The sequence below is a fragment of the Euprymna scolopes genome, chromosome 20 (genome assembly GCF_053919585.1).
Source record: "Euprymna scolopes isolate OS-2025 chromosome 20, ASM5391958v1, whole genome shotgun sequence".
Lineage (NCBI taxonomy): Eukaryota > Metazoa > Mollusca > Cephalopoda > Sepiida > Sepiolidae > Euprymna > Euprymna scolopes.
Genome location: NC_136501.1, coordinates 78582962 through 78603045, shown reverse-complemented (window position 1 = coordinate 78603045; position 20084 = coordinate 78582962). Strand labels below are relative to the sequence as shown.

The 20084-nt window shown below is 34.0% G+C and overlaps 1 protein-coding gene across 2 annotated transcripts in view; it reads left to right on the top strand.

Annotated features, from left to right (window-relative positions):
• Positions 1-5014: 5014 nt before the first annotated feature.
• The window catches only part of LOC145241474 (fanconi-associated nuclease 1-like), a 281174-nt gene continuing 266104 nt past the window's right edge, over positions 5015-20084 (top strand). The window contains exon 1 of one of the 2 annotated variants that reach the window (XM_080104461.1): positions 5015-5278. The gene's annotated coding sequence lies outside the window, so the exon portion shown is untranslated. The remainder of the gene's footprint in view (positions 5279-20084) is intronic. The other variant, XM_080104462.1, reaches the window with a different exon arrangement.

Here is a 20084-nt window from a genome sequence, read left to right as displayed (position 1 = left end):
TACATTTATTATAGTGCATGAGCTGGCCTGGGCGTGGCTTATCACTCGCTCGGATTTCTCCGTAAAATGACGTCACATGCTGCCATCTGACGGAGAAAATGGACGAAGGGTGGGGGTGGGGTGCGTACAGAGAGAGAAAACGCGAAAAAATAAATGGCCGACAGGTGGTGTGGGGGGGGGGGGCTAGCAGCGCCAAATACAAGTTTCCAGAATATTTCAACACGAACTGCTTGAAAAATTAATTCTAGCATTTTCTTTAATTACTATAAAATTAATATAGTGGTAAAATTATTTAAAAAAAAAAAAAGAAAACAGAAGCCAAACCATTTCCAAAAAGGTCAAATTCACGAAATTAGCCATTAAAAGAATAATAAATGGTAACAATAACATTATGAATAAAAGTTACTTTCCAACTTATCTGCATCATTCGTTGGTATTTTTAAGTAGTTTTAAGTGCTTTTTATTTCATATCGAATGTTAGAGCGGAAATGCCAAGTTCTAAAATGCCGTAAAACATACCCTGTTTTTTTTTTTTTTTTTTTTTTTTAAATAATTACTACTTTTTTAAATAGAAAAATGAATGATGCAGGTAAGTTGCAAAGTAATTTTTGTCAAATAATAACAGAAAAACTTACCGTAATTATTTTTCACATGCATGGGAGTCAAATAGAAGAAAACTTGTCGTAATGTTTCCAAGGAAAAAAGCTAAACAAAAAAAAAAATGGACGACTCTAGCAGCAGCAGAAGCGCCAAATACAAGTTTCCAGTGCTTGAAAAATGAATTGACGAATAACACCGACCACTCTAATTTGTTTTTTTTTTTTATAGGTAATTGAGGTCGCTGACAACGAATCTGATAGTCAAACTTGGGGCAAATTTACCGTTTGCATGGTATTTACCCCTGAACCCACGAACTACTTTTGACCATTTTGCAGCTTCCGTTTATGCTACGCGCATACAGGGGGGGGGGATGTGGTGTTGGGGCGCGCGTTTATTTTTTCGCGTTTTCTCTCTCTGTACGCACCCCACCCCCACCCTTCGTCCATTTTCTCCGTCAGATGGCAGCATGTGACGTCATTTTACGGAGAAATCCGATTGCCCCAAGTTTGACTATCAGATTCGTTGTCAGCGACCTCAATTACCTATAAAAAAAAAAAAACAAATTAGAGTGGTCGGTGTTATTCGTCAATTCATTTTTCAAGCACTGGAAACTTGTATTTGGCGCTTCTGCTGCTGCTAGAGTCGTCCATTTTTTTTTCTGTTTAGCTTTTTTCCTTGGAAACATTACGACAAGTTTTCTTCTATTTGACTCCCATGCATGTGAAAAATAATTACGGTAAGTTTTTCTGTTATTATTTGACAAAAATTACTTTGCAACTTACCTGCATCATTCATTTTTCTATTTAAAAAAGTAGTAATTATTTAAAAAAAAAAAAAAAAAAAAAAAAAAAAAACAGGGTATGTTTTACGGCATTTTAGAACTTGGCATTTCCGCTCTAACATTCGATATGAAATAAAAAGCACTTAAAACTACTTAAAAATACCAACGAATGATGCAGATAAGTTGGAAAGTAACTTTTATTCATAATGTTATTGTTACCATTTATTATTCTTTTAATGGCTAATTTCGTGAATTTGACCTTTTTGGAAATGGTTTGGCTTCTGTTTTCTTTTTTTTTTTTTTAAATAATTTTACCACTATATTAATTTTATAGTAATTAAAGAAAATGCTAGAATTAATTTTTCAAGCAGTTCGTGTTGAAATATTCTGGAAACTTGTATTTGGCGCTGCTAGCCCCCCCCCCCACCACCTGTCGGCCATTTATTTTTTCGTGTTTTCTCTCTCTGTACGCACCCCACCCCCACCCTTCGTCCATTTTCTCCGTCAGATGGCAGCATGTGACGTCATTTTACGGAGAAATCCGAGCGAGTGATAAGCCACGCCCAGGCCAGCTCATGCACTAGTACCAAATATAATAGACATTTTGGGGTTGGTTTACTATGCACATAGATTCGAAAAAACTGTCAAAAATATATAACAAATAAATGTTATCAAAGGCGAGATAAGTTACTCTTCTACCTATCTCGACAAGTTTTTAGTGTTTTTTACTCACTTAAAACGTGTAATCAGTTAGAAAAACATAGTGTCTATCGGTATATGCGAAAAATACAAATGAAATCCATTCAATATATGTTAGCGTGACATGGGGTGACATATATTCGGTGGGTTTCTAAGAGTATTTTCAATATGTATTTAGTTTTAAGTCAATTTCCCGAACTTGCCGCATTCTAAACGAAGTCTGGCGCCATTTTTTTATTTTTTGACAATTTTTCTTCGAATCTATGTGTATAATAAAACAAACCCGAAATTGTTAATTCGATTTACTTCTCTTACTTTTCATTTTAATAAATATTCGATTAATATTACATGATATATATACATCCACTAATATATATATATATATAATATATAATATATAATATATAATATATAAGGTTAAGATTTTTTTGTTATTGGCGTTTGTTCCGCGATAAGCGTTTGTTTACATTTTTTATATATTTTTATACATTCGCTACCTTAGCTATAAGCTCTTTATTATTCATATTATTATATGAATTAATCGCCCTAACTTTTTGGGCGCATTTAATTTAATTATTTTTTTACGTGCATAAAATAAAATAAACTAAAATAAATTTTATGCACGTAAAAACATAATTAAATTAAATTACATATATGTGTGTGTGTGTGTGTGTGTATGTGTGTGTGTGTGTATAATAGTCATTCACGCACAGGACTGTTTCGCTGTTTACAGCTCATCGGTGTGGCTAGACTTTAGCAACTACTTCCAGCTAGGAACGAAATCCGACCATCTGAGAGAGCGAGGGAGAAATATTTTAACAACGATTAGCAGCCTTTGGGCTGATATCACAGTGTAGTATCTGTTCTAATGATACACTTCTCCTTTTCTGTCGTCGGTCAGTATGGGGAAATCGTTCATGACTGAGAATTTTTATTTTTGTTCCTATCCAGAGTGCCCCTTTTTGTGGAGCTGGATTTTCCCCACATTAAAAACCGGCCTTGTGTCTAACTCTGCCCTCGTGGAGAGGCAAGTAAATGGGAACAATCGGCAGTCGTTGCCAAACCGACCTCAGCTCTAATTGTACACAAGATCTAATTTTAAACAAGACCATTGCTATATTCGCTACCGGCCGTTTGCCATTTTCGGCTCTCATTATGCTCAACATTATGGGAGCATTATAATAAATACGTATTTATTTTATAACTATATATATGTGCATATACACATATATTTATACATACATATACATATATACATACATACTTGCATATATACATATATACACACATATAAATACGCATATATATATATATATATATACACACATGTGTATATATACATATATGTATATATATACATATATAATATAAATATATACATACATATATACATACATACATGTAGATACATAAATATACATATATATATAAACAAATATATATATATAATATATCCTTCAAGATTGAGGCATTTTTTTTGTTTTAATCTAGGTTGAACTTTGTCTACATTAAAAACCGATCTTGAAATGAATTAAAGCAATTTATTCTCAATTAATGGAAATTTTGAAAACTCCAAACGCAATTGTAAATTATTACTTGATAAATAGTTTAAGTTTGGAGTTTTCAAAATTTCCATTAATTGAGAATAAATTGCTTTAATTCATTTCAATCACTAAGTTTAAAAAATGCAAACATTAATTATTTCTGGAGATATACTCAGTGACCGGCTGACCTAATAGGATAGCCCAGGCTTCGGGCCAAGCACCAAAAAAACAAAATGACCTCAGAAAGATTTCATACTTAAAGGGGAACTTTCATATAAATTTTTATCGAATAGGTACGAAAAGAAAGTTGGATATTTGGGTGTATATACACCGACATCAAAGAGGAAATAACATTAGATGCGAAAGTTTGAATTCATTAATTTTATTAATGTCCAATTCATGAGGCTAAAACTTTGAAAGTATCAAACGTTTGTTTTTGTAGCATATTTTTTATAACTCCTTGTAAACTTTACAATTGCTAGCTGGGGGAGCTGACAAAATCACCCCGGGCAACCCCCACCATCTACTTAAAACAAAAGGAAAACAGATAAAATCTCAAATGAATAAAAAATATTAAAAATCAGTTTTCATATTTTAATTTTAATTTAATTGAATTTAGGAAAATTAGATACCGTACAACTAATTTTCGCAAGGTATGAAAATTGAGCAACTACAGAATAAATGTTAACTTAATAATAATGGACCAGTTTTCCTACCTAGCAAAAAACAGACGAATTTTCCATGGACGAATTTTCCGGGCACCCAAATGCCGGGGGGGGGGCAAATTTTACTACCGCCTCGGGCGGCAAAAGGTCTAGCTACGCCACTACTTCCCCTCCCCAATCTCTTGTAGGGCCTTGTGCCTAATTTTGTTGTTTAAGAATCTTTTGTTTTTTACTTAACTGTATTTTCAAATTTTTTAAAAGCAATAAAAAATATAAACAAGATCACAGTGTAGTATCTGATCCGGCAGATACTGCAAGCAAAGACCATATGTGGGAGCGACTCCACATATAAGACCTTGGTCAATGTACGGGCAACCCTTCATACCAATTGTCACTAACCAGCTCCCCTACTTCCCGGGGAGTTGGTCCCCATTTCCCCTTCACTCCTCACATTAAAAATCGGCCTTGTGCCTAATTTGCTCAGTGGGGGAGCAAATAAATACCTGTTCTTCAGATACTGCACTTCAATTTCTTGTTCTCAGTGGAGAAGTCCTTCCCGTCTGAGACAATTTTTATTTTTGTTCCTTTTCTCTACGTTAAAAAATGACCCTGGTGTCTAACTCTGTCCCGTGTGGAGGCATTGTAAATAGGAACACCTGACAACCCGACCTAAATGTCTTTCTAAATATAAATATTATATTATAGGTGGCCACCTTGAAGAAGCCATAGGAATGATCTCCCTTTGAACGAAACACGAGGAGGAGATAAATTACGAACAGAAATTTACACAGAAAACCCCGCGAAAGGGGTAAAAAACAAAACAACACAAAACAAACAACAACAACAACAAAAAAAAACCCCAAAATATAAACGAAACTAAAATGCCAACTACATCAACTTCGAATTTTCTTTCACAACGAAAAAAGAATTCGTACTTCGTCGAATGAATCCGTATTTTCATCCATTCCATTAATAACAGACCAGGCGAGGTAAACACATGGCCTTAAATTGCCTTTATATTTTATATCGTCTCCGCAAATTTGAAAGAGGAATTTTTTTTTCAGCTTGTAATCAATCAATCATTAATTCCGGGATCTTAAAAAAAAAAAAAATGTCTTTTTGGTTAGGAATAAAAGTATGGTGAAAAAATGTAAATAAATAAATTAGAAAAAAAAAACCTTTTGGTACTTGTGCAGTACACATAGATTCGAAAAAGTTGTCAAAAAACAAATATATAACAAATAGATGTTATCGAAGGCAAGATAAGTTACTTTTCTACCTAACGGGATATGTTTTTAGTGTTTTTATTCAATGTAACATGTTTAGTCAGCTCGAAAAACATAGAGTTTACCGATGTATTGGAAAATTTAAAATGGCGGCCGACTCTCTTTAACCCGGTAAGTTTGGGAAAAGGAGTTAAAAAAAAATTATGCAAAATACTGTTAAAAACCCACCGAATATATGTCACGGTAACATATATTGAGCGAGACATTTGGTACTAGTGCAGTTTCGTCAACGCGAGAAATACGAACTTTAAAAAAATATATATTTTTCTTTAAATTGTTAGGTGAAAGTGAAAAATGGTTCGTACACTCGCGGTAGCTAAACTGCACAAGTATCAAAAAGTTGTTTTTTCCCAATTTATTTATTTACAGTTTTTTTCAACACACTTTTATTCTTAACCAAAAAGACATTTGGTACTAGTGCAGAGTGCCGTGCTATTTTTTAAATCGTATTTCCAAGTTTAATTAAAGTTTTATGATGTTTTTTTTTTTTTTTAATTTAATTGTAAGGTTGAAGTATAGAATAGGTACAAAACACCCTCCCCATGTTAAGAATGGCTTTTAAAATAATAACGTTATTATTTACGTCCAGATCATTCTCTGCACTAGTACCAGTTTCGTCAACGCGAGAAATACGAACTTAAAAAAAAAAAGCAAAAAAAAATTTTTTGGGTTTGTATTACTGTACACATAGATTCGAAAAAGTTGTCAAAAAACAAATATATAACAAATGAATGTTATCAAAGGCAAGATAAGTTACTTTTCTACCAAACTGGATATATTTTTTGTGTTTTTATTCAATGTAACATATTTATTCAGCTCGAAAAACATGCAGTCTTTACCGATGTATAGGACAATTCAAAATTGCGTCCGACTCTCTCTTAAACACGGTAAGTTCGAGAAAAGGTGTTATAAATAATAAACTAGACAAAATACTATTAAAAAAACACCGAATATATGTCAACCTATGTCACGGTAATATATATTGAGCGAATTTCTAACAGTATTTTGTCTAGTTTATTATTTATAACACCTTTTCCCGAACTTACCGTGTTTAAGAGAGAGTCGGCCGCCATTTTGAATTTTCCAATACATCGGTAAACACTGCATGTTTTTCGAGCTGAATAAACATGTTACATTGAATAAAAACACGAAAATTATATCCAGTTTGGTAGAAAAGTAACTTATCTTGCCTTTGATAACATTTATTTGTTATATATTTGTTTTTTGACAACTTTTTCGAATTTATGTGTACAGTAATACAAACCCCGCGTAGGTCGTCCGCCATAATTTTAGTGATTTTGGAAAAGGAGCAGGATTCTCAACCTCCGCCATAAATGCGATATTCGTTCTCAGCTTACCCGAAAACCTTTAAAAGTCAACCAATTAGAGGTGAAGGCCGACAGGTCGGTAAACTAAAAAAAAATATAAAAATAATGAAAATGCGAGACAAAAATCGTGTTTACATTATCGACGCTTTAAAACAACGTTCCTATGTAGTGACGGGTACTTAATGACGAGTGTGGACCCTGCGCAAACATTGGTTTATTTAGCCATGAAAAACTTTTTCAGGCCAAAATAAATTTTTAAAAAAGCCTCCCAAAATGCAAATTGATTTTAAAGTCCAAATTAATCGATCGTGTTTTCTGTTTTGACTTTTTTCTTTGAGTAAATTTCATTCATACTTTTATTTTGTGCTTGTTTTGTTTTATTTTATTTTAATTCATTTCAAATTTATTTTTATATTAATTCATTCTAAATTTGTTATTTTATTTTCATTTTAAATTAATTTTTATTCTAGCCAAATATTTTTTTTTTGTACATTTATAATAATAAAAAAAAAATGCTTATGCAACTATTTGAGTGGACAAAGGACTTTGATTCTTCTTTATAATTTAAAGAAATAAGTTAAATTATAAGAAGAATCGAAGTCCTTTGTCCACTCAAATAGTTGCGTAAGTACCTAGTGACGTTTTTTAAGCCGTTCGCACACCCATGTTTTAAAAATCTGAATTTAGGAAAACTCGTCTCCGGAAAACTCGACCCAGGAAAACTCTATTCGCTAGGTAGGAAAACTGGTCCCTTATTAAATAAATATCGATTGAAACACATTTTATGACTATTTTTGAAGATATTGTCTTTAAGAGAATGCACTGCACTCCACTGCACTACTGCACAGTGCACATCCCATAATATTTAAAAAAAAATATTTTTACTTGTTTACTGCTTTAAAAAAATTAAATTAATTTTTCGTTTTCTACCTAGCTTTGAAAGTTTTTGGTCTTTCAACTTATTTTATATAGTTTATTTAGTTAAAAAAACAAAAACAAAAAACAAGTAATGTCGTACTCGATATAGCAAATAATTTTGAACAAAAGTATCCGAAAATTAAAGAAAATACTGAGGTAGATATAGTTTAAAGACGAGCCCCCCCCACCCCCACCTTTCCAAAAGAAAATACATTTGGGGTTTGTATTACTGTACACATAGATTCGAAAAAGTTGTCAAAAAACAAATATATGACAAATAAATGTTATCAAAGGCAAGATAAGTTACTTTTCTACCAAACTGGATATATTTTTTGTGTTTTTATTCAGTGTAACAATAACATGTTCAGTTCGAAAAACATGCAGTGTTTACCGATGTATTGGAAAATTCAAAATGGCGGCCGACTCTCTCTCGGAGAGGGTAAGTTTGGGAAAAGGTATTATAAATAATAAACTAGACAAAATACTGTTAGAAATTCGCTCAATATATGTTACCGTGACATAAGTTGACATATATTCGGTTGTTTTTTTAATAGTATTTTGTCTAGTTTATTATTTATAACATCTTTTCCCACACTTACCGTGTTAAAGAGACAGTCGGCCGCCATTTTGAATTTTCCAATACATCGGTAAACACTGCATGTTTTTCGAGCTGAATAAACATGTTACACTGAATAAAAACACAAAAAATATATCCAGTTTGGTAGAAAAGTAACTTATCTTGCCTTTGATAACATTTATTTGTCATATATTTGTTTTTTGACAACTTTTTCGAATCTATGTTTACAGTAATACAAACCCAAAATTATATTTTCTTACGCAGACTTTTAAATAAATGTTTTTACAATCCAGAAAAAAATCTTATTTGATACTTATTTGACCAAGAAATTGGAGGGCGTGCATCCTGCACAAGTGACCCCAAAATGACTTTTAAACAATACCCTCTCCTCTCCATGATAAGAATGGCTTTCGAAATAACGTTATTATTTCAGCACGGTACCAAAATTACATAAGTACCATGTTTTTTGGGATTTTTTTTTTTTGTAATAACACAAGAATTATTTAAACTGAATTAATTCTTCTTAATAAAATAATTGCTTTCTTTGATAATGTGTTTTCTTTCTTTATTTTTGTTTCATAATATAACAAAAAGTGTTAAAACTAGAGTATTTTTTAAAATAAATATATGGTTTCGTTTTTCGTGCCTTGACTCCGTGATTTAAGTTTATTTTTTTAAAACAAGAGTTAAAAATAATTTTTAAAAACTTTTAATCAACACATAAGCAAAATAAATGTGGGTTGATAAGTTTCAACATTTTTTAAACTTGAAAAGATCAAATAATTAAAAAATAGTAATTTTTATATATATATCTATAATATAAAGCTGAACGTCTGTGTGTGTGTGTCTGGTCACGAATAGGCTCCTATATGGTTGACTGTTTTAAAAAACTGATTACATATAATGACAGAAGATGTATCGAGGACCAGGAATGGGTATGTTTGATCTGGCAGAACGGTGGTTCATAAAAATTGTGGGATCTGCGTTCGCGCTTGACCCCCAAAGTTTGGAAATGAAAAAAAAAAAACGTTTACAAGGGTTTTTGATATATATGTACATAAGAATACTTTGATAATATATTTTAACTTAAATAGAGATGGTATAATAAAATTGTGGGGGTCTGCGTTCGCGCCTGTACTCCATGGAAATATGGCACAAACTTTAACAAAGACTTTTCATATCTATTTGCGTAAGTATACTTTAATAATTATGTTTCAGTTTGAAGAAAATTATTGGGTGTTCGTTCACGCCTGACCTCCATAGAATGTAAATATGTCACAAAGTTTCACAAGGTTTTTTAAAAGGGGTGATGGTCCACAATAACACCTTAACTTTAATCTTAATTCAGGTTAGTTTTTATTTATTTTTAATTAAATCATATTGTGTCGAATAAATTCAACTCATAAATTCACATTCTTATTAAAGTGAAAGCCAAAAAAAAAAAAAAGTCGGAACTTTAGACAATTCTTGACACAAATTTTGCATAACTATTTTTTTCCTTCTCCACTTGCATGTGGCACTCTTTCGAAAATAGATAAATAATAAAAAATAAGAACGTTACTTGTTATCATATCAAAAGAAAGAAAAAATCTTGCTCACTTGATTACGTGTCTTTTTAAAAACATTTACATAACATTTTTATTTTTATTTATATATCTGTTTAAGCTTTTTTGTCAGTGTATTAGAAGGAATTCAGTTGATTACAACCCTTTCTGCATGTTCTTTACATTATAATAGTACAAACCTGAATCCGACGGCGCAATACTATACCGTTCAATACTGTAAAACTGAAACGAAGCTGTTCTGCTTTAAAAGGGCACCGTTTTCTTCTTATTCATATTTATATTGATTCTTTGCTTTAAAAAAACTGAAGTAATTATGTGTTTACTTTTTTAATATCCCATTTTGTTTTTTTCGGATTATTTTAGTAAAGTAAGTAAAGCTTCATTATTTTTCAAAACTGTTTTTATTTCTTTGTTTTTCGATATTTCGTCGATATTATTTTGTAAGAGTGTTTAGTAGAAAAGCCAACAAACGACTACCCGAAAAAATAAATATGCAAGAAATAAATGTTACCATAGTCAATAAAAGTTCAGTTCATGTTTTTTTTTTTTTTTTTTTTTTTTTTTTTTTTGAAATAGTTTTTAATGCTCTTTACTTGAAATAATTTCAGCAAACCGAAATTAAAACAAAATTTGAGGCGATAACTACTTAAATGAATTTTCAAATATTTCTCAAGCACAAAATAACGGAAAACAGTAAAATATGTTTATAAATATTCCTTACGTTGACGGAATTCTCTTAAATTGTTAACAGCATTCGCTCAGGTGCCCCTCCTTCAAATTGAAAACGGGGCTCTCCATTTCCAAGTCGCTGCCATTTTGTTTTGTTTTTTAAACCGATTCGTGAATTAAAAAAAAAATTTTTTTTACAAACTACTTAAAAATACAAACCAATGAACTTTTCTACCATAAAAGTAACTTTTATTGACTATGGTAACATTTATTTCTTGTATATTTATATTATTATATATATAACATTTTCTCTTTGTAAGGAAACATCATTTTGTTGGTCACTGTTGGCTACGAATGGAAACAAAGTTGATATAAAAAATATATTTTCGCAAAAATTATCTTTACTTTCATCATATTTTGCTTAGGGTAAAATTTATGAGTATCAAAACCTATCTCTTTACAACCTCCTCCTTTTCATAACCTATTATACTTTCATCAATCACAGTCCATTTACTGTAGGCTGTTTTTGAACCCAGTCAACAACGGGTACTTCTGCTAGTATATATATATATATAACTACTTCATTTACTCACATAAAATTAATATACGAAAGTATAGATTTATGCGTAAACTTTAAGTATTTACTTCAAAAGTGCTCAATACGTAGGTAGAGCTAGTTAGTAATTTATAAAATATATATGGCGATTAAGCTACACTGAATATTCGGCATTTCATCCAGTATAGGATTCGTCAGGCTTATGCACGAATTCTGTGGTTGTTTCTCGTTTTTATATATGTTGAGGATTTTAGTTAGCCAATCAGCTTTCTAGTATCCACCGCACCCCTTCCTATCAGCCAATGGGCATGCATTTTATCGAACAAAGGATCTGTTTTAGAACTAGGTTAGTGGTTTAAGGCAGACGATTTTCCTCATTTCTGCTTTTTTTTTTTTTTTAATATATAAATATACATATGTGTACACACATACATGCACACATATATATATATATATATGTGTGTGTGTGTGTGTGGTCGTTTATGTATATTCATGTTTATTTAATTTATTTATTTGTTTGTTTTCTATTGTTTTTGTTAGTTTTAAAGCTATTTTGTATCGCTATCCTAGAGTAAGTTTTATTTTGTGAACACAATTGTTTGTTATTTCTCGTCTACAGTTTAATAGATTTTGGGGTTCTTTACAGTTAGTTTTTAATGCTCTTTATTTAAGTACAGGATAGCAAATTTTTCATGGAGGCATAATTTACATTTTTCTGTGAAATGTTAAACAGTATTCTACTCTGTAACTGTTGGCGCGTTACTTATGGAAAAACGGTTAATTAAACTGCAGAAGCACCTGTTAAGCTACACAAGTTCTTTAATTTGAATAGTTAAGAGGGAAGGACCTCACTTATAAGGGAAAGACAACAAGACAGGGTAATTAATCTCGATAAGCGACATACATGTGTACCTTTATTGGGTCCGCCATGACGGTGCTTTTTCTCTCTCCTTCCTGGAGAGCTCGGGTCAAGGGTACATAACTCAGTATTATGTTTACATTTTATTTTATTTTATTTTTTTTATTATTTATTTTTATCCAAATTGGAAGTCCTTAAATCTAGATGGTAATCGTCTGTTACGGACAGGTCTACACTTAGCTTCAGATCTTTTGTTCTGTATTATATCTATCATTTTCAGGGGTTCGTTCTTTATTTGAATACCTGGTGTGGAACGTGGGGGTTGGTGTTATTTGTATTTGAGGGTGTTGTTGAATGTCTGAGTGTACTAGATTTGGCATTGTAGGTGATTGTGGGGAATGGATCCTGATTCTGTTGTTTGGAAGGTCATCTGTTAGGGTGTCATCATGAGCCAGGTTGTGGCTATCTGCTTATTTTGCAAAGGTAACAGCGGTTTCAGAATGTGGTTCTCCTGCTGCCATCAACTAATATGTGGTATTGTCTGTGGGGGAGAGTTTCAACAATCGTGCCAGTGTTGTCCCAGCGCAGGGGGTTTGTGTCCATGTTGGTTTTGAATTGACACATGTTCCCCCGATTTTTAGTGGGTTGAGTTGTTGCCTGTTTTCAGTGTGTTTCGTGTTGTTGAAGAACTGCTGGTTAATGGCCCTCAAGTTCTAACCATTCACGGCGAAATTTTGTGGGATTTGGTAAGTGGTCATTCAGGGGGCGAGCGAATAGAAGTTCTGATGGTGACACCCCTATGTCCGGTGGTGGTGTGTTGCGATGGAGTAGCAGTGCTTTTGCCACTTCGTCCGTATCCAGTGAACCATTGGGGCTAATATTTGTTGTTAATATCCTCTTCATGTGTTTGACAGCTGCCTCGGCTCTGCCATTGCTTTGTGGATAATATGCCAATGAGACTCGAAAGGATATGCCCCATGTTTTGAGAAATGTCCTCCACTCATCAGAGTTGTATGGGCGTCCACCGTCACAAACAATTTCCTTCGGCACACCATAATTCATGAAATACCTGCGTAAGATGTTGCATACTGTGGAGATCCTGGCATCTTGTTGCATTGAGGATACCTCTGTCCAACTTGAATATCTGTCAGCATATATATATTTCCATCCAGCCATGTTGAAAATATCTTACTGTCAACTGGAAAGGGTGGACAGGCTCTATTGTGGGTTCTTTATGGTTTGATGGGGCAATTTTGTTATAGCGCTTGCACTGATTCGCTATGCCTGCAATTGTGCTCCCATACCAGGCAAAAAAAAACGTTGCTTGGCATTACTTCTCATACTGTTGACCCCCCATGGAGTTGGTCGATGAGTTCGTGATGTAGGCTTTTTGGAATTAATATGGGGCCTTCCTTGAATACTAGAGACTGAACCGTGTATAGGTCACTTCGCATATTCCAAAATTCTTTTACATTTGGCTGTAGAAGATCCTTGTGTTCAGGGAATCTCTTTTCTATTTCCACAAGGTTCAGGTATTGGTGATCCATCGTGGCTTCTTGCTTGATAGGAGATATTTCTTGGTTGTATTGGGATTCTATTCCAGCTTGCAACGCTTCTTCCATGCTGTCCGATTCAGCTGTTTGACTTTGGTGGTAGGTATAGGGATACGGGACATGGCATTTGCTCCACCATTGGTATTGCCTGGTATTGATATGGCCCTGGACATCAAGGTCTGCTCTCTGATATCTAAAATCCTGGGATTTTTTATTTCGTCCAAGCTACGATCATTGAATATTGGCACGAGGGGTTTGTGGTCAATAGCAAGTATCAAGTGGGGGCAGCCTAAAACAAACATTTTGCAGCTTTCCAATCCAAACTTTATAGCTAAAGCTTCCCCTTCAATTAGTGCATACCGGTTTTCAGCAGGTCTAGTGAATCAGGAGCCAGCATATACAACTTTCCAATGTCCTGGCCCACAAAGGTGGTCCATTGTGGATGGGCATGCAGAGTAAATCCTATTCCTGATCGACTCCAGTCTGTAGTCAGTCATGTTGGGCAATTTATATCAAATGTTTGAACGCCATCCCAGATGCTTTCTAGGATTGTTTCCTTGGATTGCTGGAAGAGTTGTATCATCCCAGTAAACCTTGCTGTTATGTTTCAGTAGTTCTCTGAAAGGCAACATGATGGGTGCTTGGGCAAACGCATATCAAACTTGGTTAATCAGACCAAAGAAAGATCTAACTCCTGTAATGTATGTCGATGATGGGAAGTTTCTGATGCCCTCAAGTAATTTTTGAGATGGGTTGTACCCTGTTAGGTTGATGTCGAAGCCAGCAAACTCTACATTCTTTTGCAAATTGGAATTTTTCTGGGTTAAATACTATTCCATTTTCAGCACATAGTATGATGTATCTAATGGTGTGCCAAAAGGACAGTGCCATATCATCATCCCACAAGATAGTCGTCCACACAGCGAGCCACACGAGGGAAACCTTCTGTAATGGTGTCGAATCTCTTTGTGCAACCATCATTGGATGCTTGGAAACCTTGAGGGGGGGGGCTCGCAAATACCTGTATCTGCCCCATTCTGTTATGAAAGTGGTGGCATCCCGTGCTTTCTCAGCCAGAGGAACACTGTGATATCCGTTCCAGGCATCCAGGATAGTTTTCTTTTTTCCTGGGGGTATTGTGTTGACAAGATTGAATGGGGAGGGTGTGTGGTGTGTTTCTCATCTTGTCGCTGCATTTAAATTTTTGAGGTCGACTGTTCTACGTGGGCTGCCATCTTTTTTGAGCACTGTGATCATTCTCGAACACCATGTCGTTGGTGTCCCTGCTGGCACTGGTTCAGTGATACATCTGCATCAAGCTGGAATTTGACAGCCTCTTTCCAGTGGTGGGGGACAGGGATTGGTTTGTGAACAGCCTTAGGTTGGTGGTTGTCAAGGAATGATAGTAAGCGGTTCTCTGGTTATGGTCTGCAATTTCTGGTGCGTACATGTACTGCTGGCAAAGTGGCATTTGATCCAGATTTCTATCTCTCCTCGATATGGCAGCTTGTCTGGTAGTGGTGGGCATGGTGATCTATATGGGCATCCGCAAGGGGCTAACGCTTGCTCAGTTTGTTTGGGGTCCATCTTCGTTGTGACTATCAGACTACTAAGTTGTGCTGGAAAGTCATCGTTGATAATTTTTAGTTTTTTCATTTGTTTGTGATATACACAGGCCCTTAACCCTTGGGCTGATGTATATCACCTCCAAACATGCAGCCTTACCGAGTGACATTGTGGCAATTAAGGCCCCCATGATGGGCAGGTTATCATCATTAACGGCACGTAACCGGTGCCTAGTGCGCAGCAGATGTTCAGAAGTGCACCCAAGATTGTTTAATGAGTTCACACCAGCTGTACTTGTCTGAGCTCCCATGTCTGCCAAAGCGGGCAATCGGACGGGTTGGTGTTTCATATTTGTATGTCTGAATCATCCGAGGTGTTGGTGGGCCTTTGTATCTAATGTGATGGTAATATTGAAAAATAGAGGTGGCTCTAGTCGGCCTGGTGTGAACTTTTGGGTGTGTCTTGTGTCCACAACCTTTGCATTTGCCATCATTATGTTTAATCTTATTTGGTGGTGGAAACTTTTTTGATGATACAGATTTAAATTGGGCCACTTGTGTAATTATTTCGAGTTGGCAGGGACGTAATCTCTGCTAAAATTTTGCTCTGGTGTGAGGTGTCTCGTAATCCGGCAATGATTTGAGATTTGATCGTGTCCTCGGAAAATGACATTGCACATTGCTGGTTGCCACAATTGAAAGCGCAGAGCATCGCTTGTGATTTCAGCTGGGAAATAAAGGACATGATAGTCTCCCCATCACTTTGCTTCATTACAAAGAATTGCTGACGGTATACCTCAGGATGGACGGTTTTCACTGCGACGGATTTAATATATTCTAGCAGTTGTTCCTCTGTGGTATTATTCAGGGAATCCGGACTAACGAAGTTGAACAACATTTCATTGACAGATGAACTGCATGCAGACCATAGCTCATTTCAGATTTCTGTGGGGTCGGTAAGTTGCATCATCTCTTTATAACGAAGCCATGCATCCTTAAAAATGACCTATTCGTTGTCTGACAAGTCAGGTTCTATCACTGGTCGCTCGAGTTTCACCCGTGAATGGTGCGATAATGGGGTGGGGGAGTGTTGCTCGGTGGGCAGAAAACGTGCCATGAGGTTCGTCATCTGTTCTTGCATGGCAAGTTGTTGTTGCATTTGTAACATGAAAGAAATTGGGTCGATTTCTGTGTGTTTTGATGAAGCTTCCTTTGGGTTAGACATTTTTGTGTTTAACTAGAGTATCAAAGTGTATAGAATATGTATAGTGACTGGATATTAAATAAGTGGATATTTAAAAAACAAAGAAATGAATAAAGTTTACCATGTGGTGAGGGTGCATCCTTCATCATTCATACATATTTTCATGTTTCTTATTTAGGATGGGTTGTTGTATTTTTCCTTTGTTTTGTTATTTTTTGTTTTCATCCGACTCCTGACACCATGTATAGTTATGAGTGAAGGGCCTCACTGATAAGGGAAAGACAACAAGACAGGGTAGTTAATTATGATAAGCGACGTACGTGTGTACCTTTTATTGGGTCTGCCATGACAGTGCTTTTTCTCTCTCCTTCCTGGAGAGCTCGGGTCAAGGATACATAACTCAGTATTATGTTTACATAATTGAATACTCCCCTCTCCCCCTCAAAAAGAACAAAAAACATAAAATATGCTTTTGTAAACCGCTTGTGAAAACTTACTGACAGCAATATTTCTACTATTAAATGAGGTGAAAATCTTATTTTATGAAAAATATTTGTCATTTAAAATGTCCACCATGTATTCATGCACCTTGTGAAATGTCAAGTGACTACGCGTATGCGCGCTGTTTGGTAAGAAAGTGAAAAAATGAATATAATTAAGTGAAAAAATAAATGTAATTAAGAAAGTGAAAAAAAGATTGTCCGTTTGGATATCGGGAAGCGGAAAAATATCCGGAAGGATGAGTGGGGGGGGAGGGTATGTCATTTCTGCCTTGAAGCCAAAAAATGTTTTTTGGGTCATGTTTTGGCCCTTTTGGCACTTTTTGGTGTTTTTTCCTAAATGGGAAACAAGATGGTCGCCAGCAAAAACAATAGTGATTACGTTGGATACTAAATGTCTTCAAATATGGATAACTACTTGTTTGTGCAAAAAATGAATGCGATATTCGTTCTCAACATACCGGAAAACCTTTTAAAAGTCAACAAATTAAAGGTGAATGCCAAGGGGTCGATAAACTAAAAAAATACCAAAATTTCAAAGTAAATGGAGCAAAAAAAATATCTCGAAGCAAAAACATCTTGTATTTTTTTTTTTTTTTAATTTATTTATTTTTTTTTTTAAATAAAACTAACTTTAATTTTAAAATTTCGATGATTGGAAAACGGTCCATAATATATATTTCATTATAAAAGTTCTATTTTTGTTTGATAAAAAGAATAAAACATTTAATAAATATAAAAGAAAAAAATCCATTAAGTTCAAATAAAGACTGTTTGAATAAAACTTCTAAAAAAAAAAAAAAAGAAAAAAAAAAATTCATTCTATACGGTTTTGGTCATCCGTAGCTAAAAATGTGTCGGACGTCACTTCCGCCAAATGGTTTTGTAAACAAAGGAAGATGAATCTTCAAGATTACCAAAAGCAAAAAAAACAAAAAAACTAGATAATGATTACTTCCGGAAAAAACAAATTACTACGTACCCTAGCGTAGTATAAACGCCTCCAACCTGCCCATGTTAATAACAGCTTTCAGAATAAACCTTGAAAGCCGACTTATACTTGGCATTACAAGGTGATTTTTTTCTTTTTAGATAATTGCTATTTTATCAGCTTACATGAAAAGAACTATGTAAAAGATGCTTAAAACCGTTTGAATTATGCAAATACCACCAGTAGTTCAAAAGTTATGATAATTTTTAAAATTCAGTTTTAAGTGCCAAAATTTAGGCTTTTTTAAAAAAAAGTGGGCTAAATTACAGACCTCAACATTTCAAGAAATTCGGTAATTTTGCCACCATTTATTTATTTTTAAGCTATTCTCATGAAACTTGGCACTCTTATGTGTCCTGTTTTTGATTATGCAGTCAAATCTGATGTATCTCTTTACCATAAACCATGAATTATAAATTAAAATGTACAAATTTCAATTTTTTTTTAAACTGGCGCATGTTATCATACAGTGGGTGTCTATTCATGAACAACGCTAAGTATTATAGTGGTATTTAAGTATAGCTTTATTGAGAGCAGGTATTTTCCTGCCTCCTCACCATAGGAGAGCTTAGTCTGGGGTGTAGTCATTGAATGCCTAAAGAGCATTCATGGCCGGTATTTACTACTCCCCTCAAAGAAAAAAACATTGAGTTGATATGAATTAATCTCAGAAATAAATCGATGAAAATTTTTCATATAGATTTTGGATTTCTGTAAAAGATGGAAATTCCCATAGTCGACCAGAACTTATGCATTTTGGGACCAGTTCAATTTTCAATTTTGTAAATCCTCTCTATCTGGCCCAAAATATACCCCTATTTTCTGAGATGCAACCATAAATCGTACTCTACATGAATCCTTGATGTAGCTTTCACAGTACCAGTATACCAGGAATCCTGATAAGCAACAACTATATATTCACCAGTTCATGGTAATTTTTGTTATTTCTATTCTGTTGTTTTACTGAAAATTCAACTATGTAGATAAAGAAATAAAATGGTAATTTTTTTTACCTTGTTTCCACCTTAACATTTAAAATGTTTACTTTTATAGATTTTAGGGTATGCTGAAAACGAATATCACATTTAAATTTTCTGCTAATAAGTAGTTTTCTGGATATTAAGCAATATCATTTCTTATGTTATCGCTGGTGGCCATCTTGGTACGTGCGAGCGCGCAAACGTAACTCCGAGAAACTATGCGCAAACGCACGTACCAAGATGCCCACCAGTAATAACATAAGAAATGACATTGCTAAATATCTGGAAAGCTACAGCGGAAAATTTAAATGCAATATTCGTTTTCAGCATACCCGAAAACCTTAATAGGCAGTCATTTTAAAGAAAAATGTTAAGGTGGAAACGATAAAAATTTACAAAATGCATCACAATGAAATTCTTTATTGAACCGTCTAATTATTATTATTATTATTATTATTATTTAGATATCAGTTAAAAAAAAAGTTTGTTTTACAGATTCAACGAAAATGGTCTTGACAATGAGTTAAAAATAAACTAAAGTTTCACAATATATTTTATTTAATTGTTAGGTGAAAGAACAGAATAGTTAACACAACACCCTTCCTTCCCCATGTTAAGAATGGGTTTCTAAATAATGTTATTATTTCAGCATGGTAGCATAAGTGCACAAGTACATTTTATTTGTTATATACATATATATATTTTTTACCACTAAAAACACAATTTTACCTTAAGTACATGTTAGAAGTTATAAATACAATGATAACAGAAACGCATGTACTTCGTACATTTTGTTGTTTTTAATGCTTTTAGTACATGTGTACTAAAAGCATTAAAAACAACAAAATAGTATTGTTTGGAAATCAAATTTGAAAAACTTGAAAATAATTTTTTTTAATGGACAAACTCAGGATAAAAAATGAAACTGATTTTTTTGCTTTCCTTTTGAAAGCAGAAAAACAGTTTTTTTTATTTTTAAGAGAAAATCCCGAAACTCGTTAATCTGCTGACTGTAAGCAGCTCAGCACTGGTCAGCGCATTAGCGCATAGCGACCTGTTTTCACAGTTAAGCGGATTTGAATTTCTATAAAAGATAACATTTTAAAGAAATTAAATCGGAATCTAGGACTGTTTAAAAATGTATATATTGCAATATTTCTTTGGTATTATTGTAGATTAATACCATCTGTTAACCCCCCCCCCCCCATCCCATCTGACCACCTTTCCAAGATATGCGATTTTGC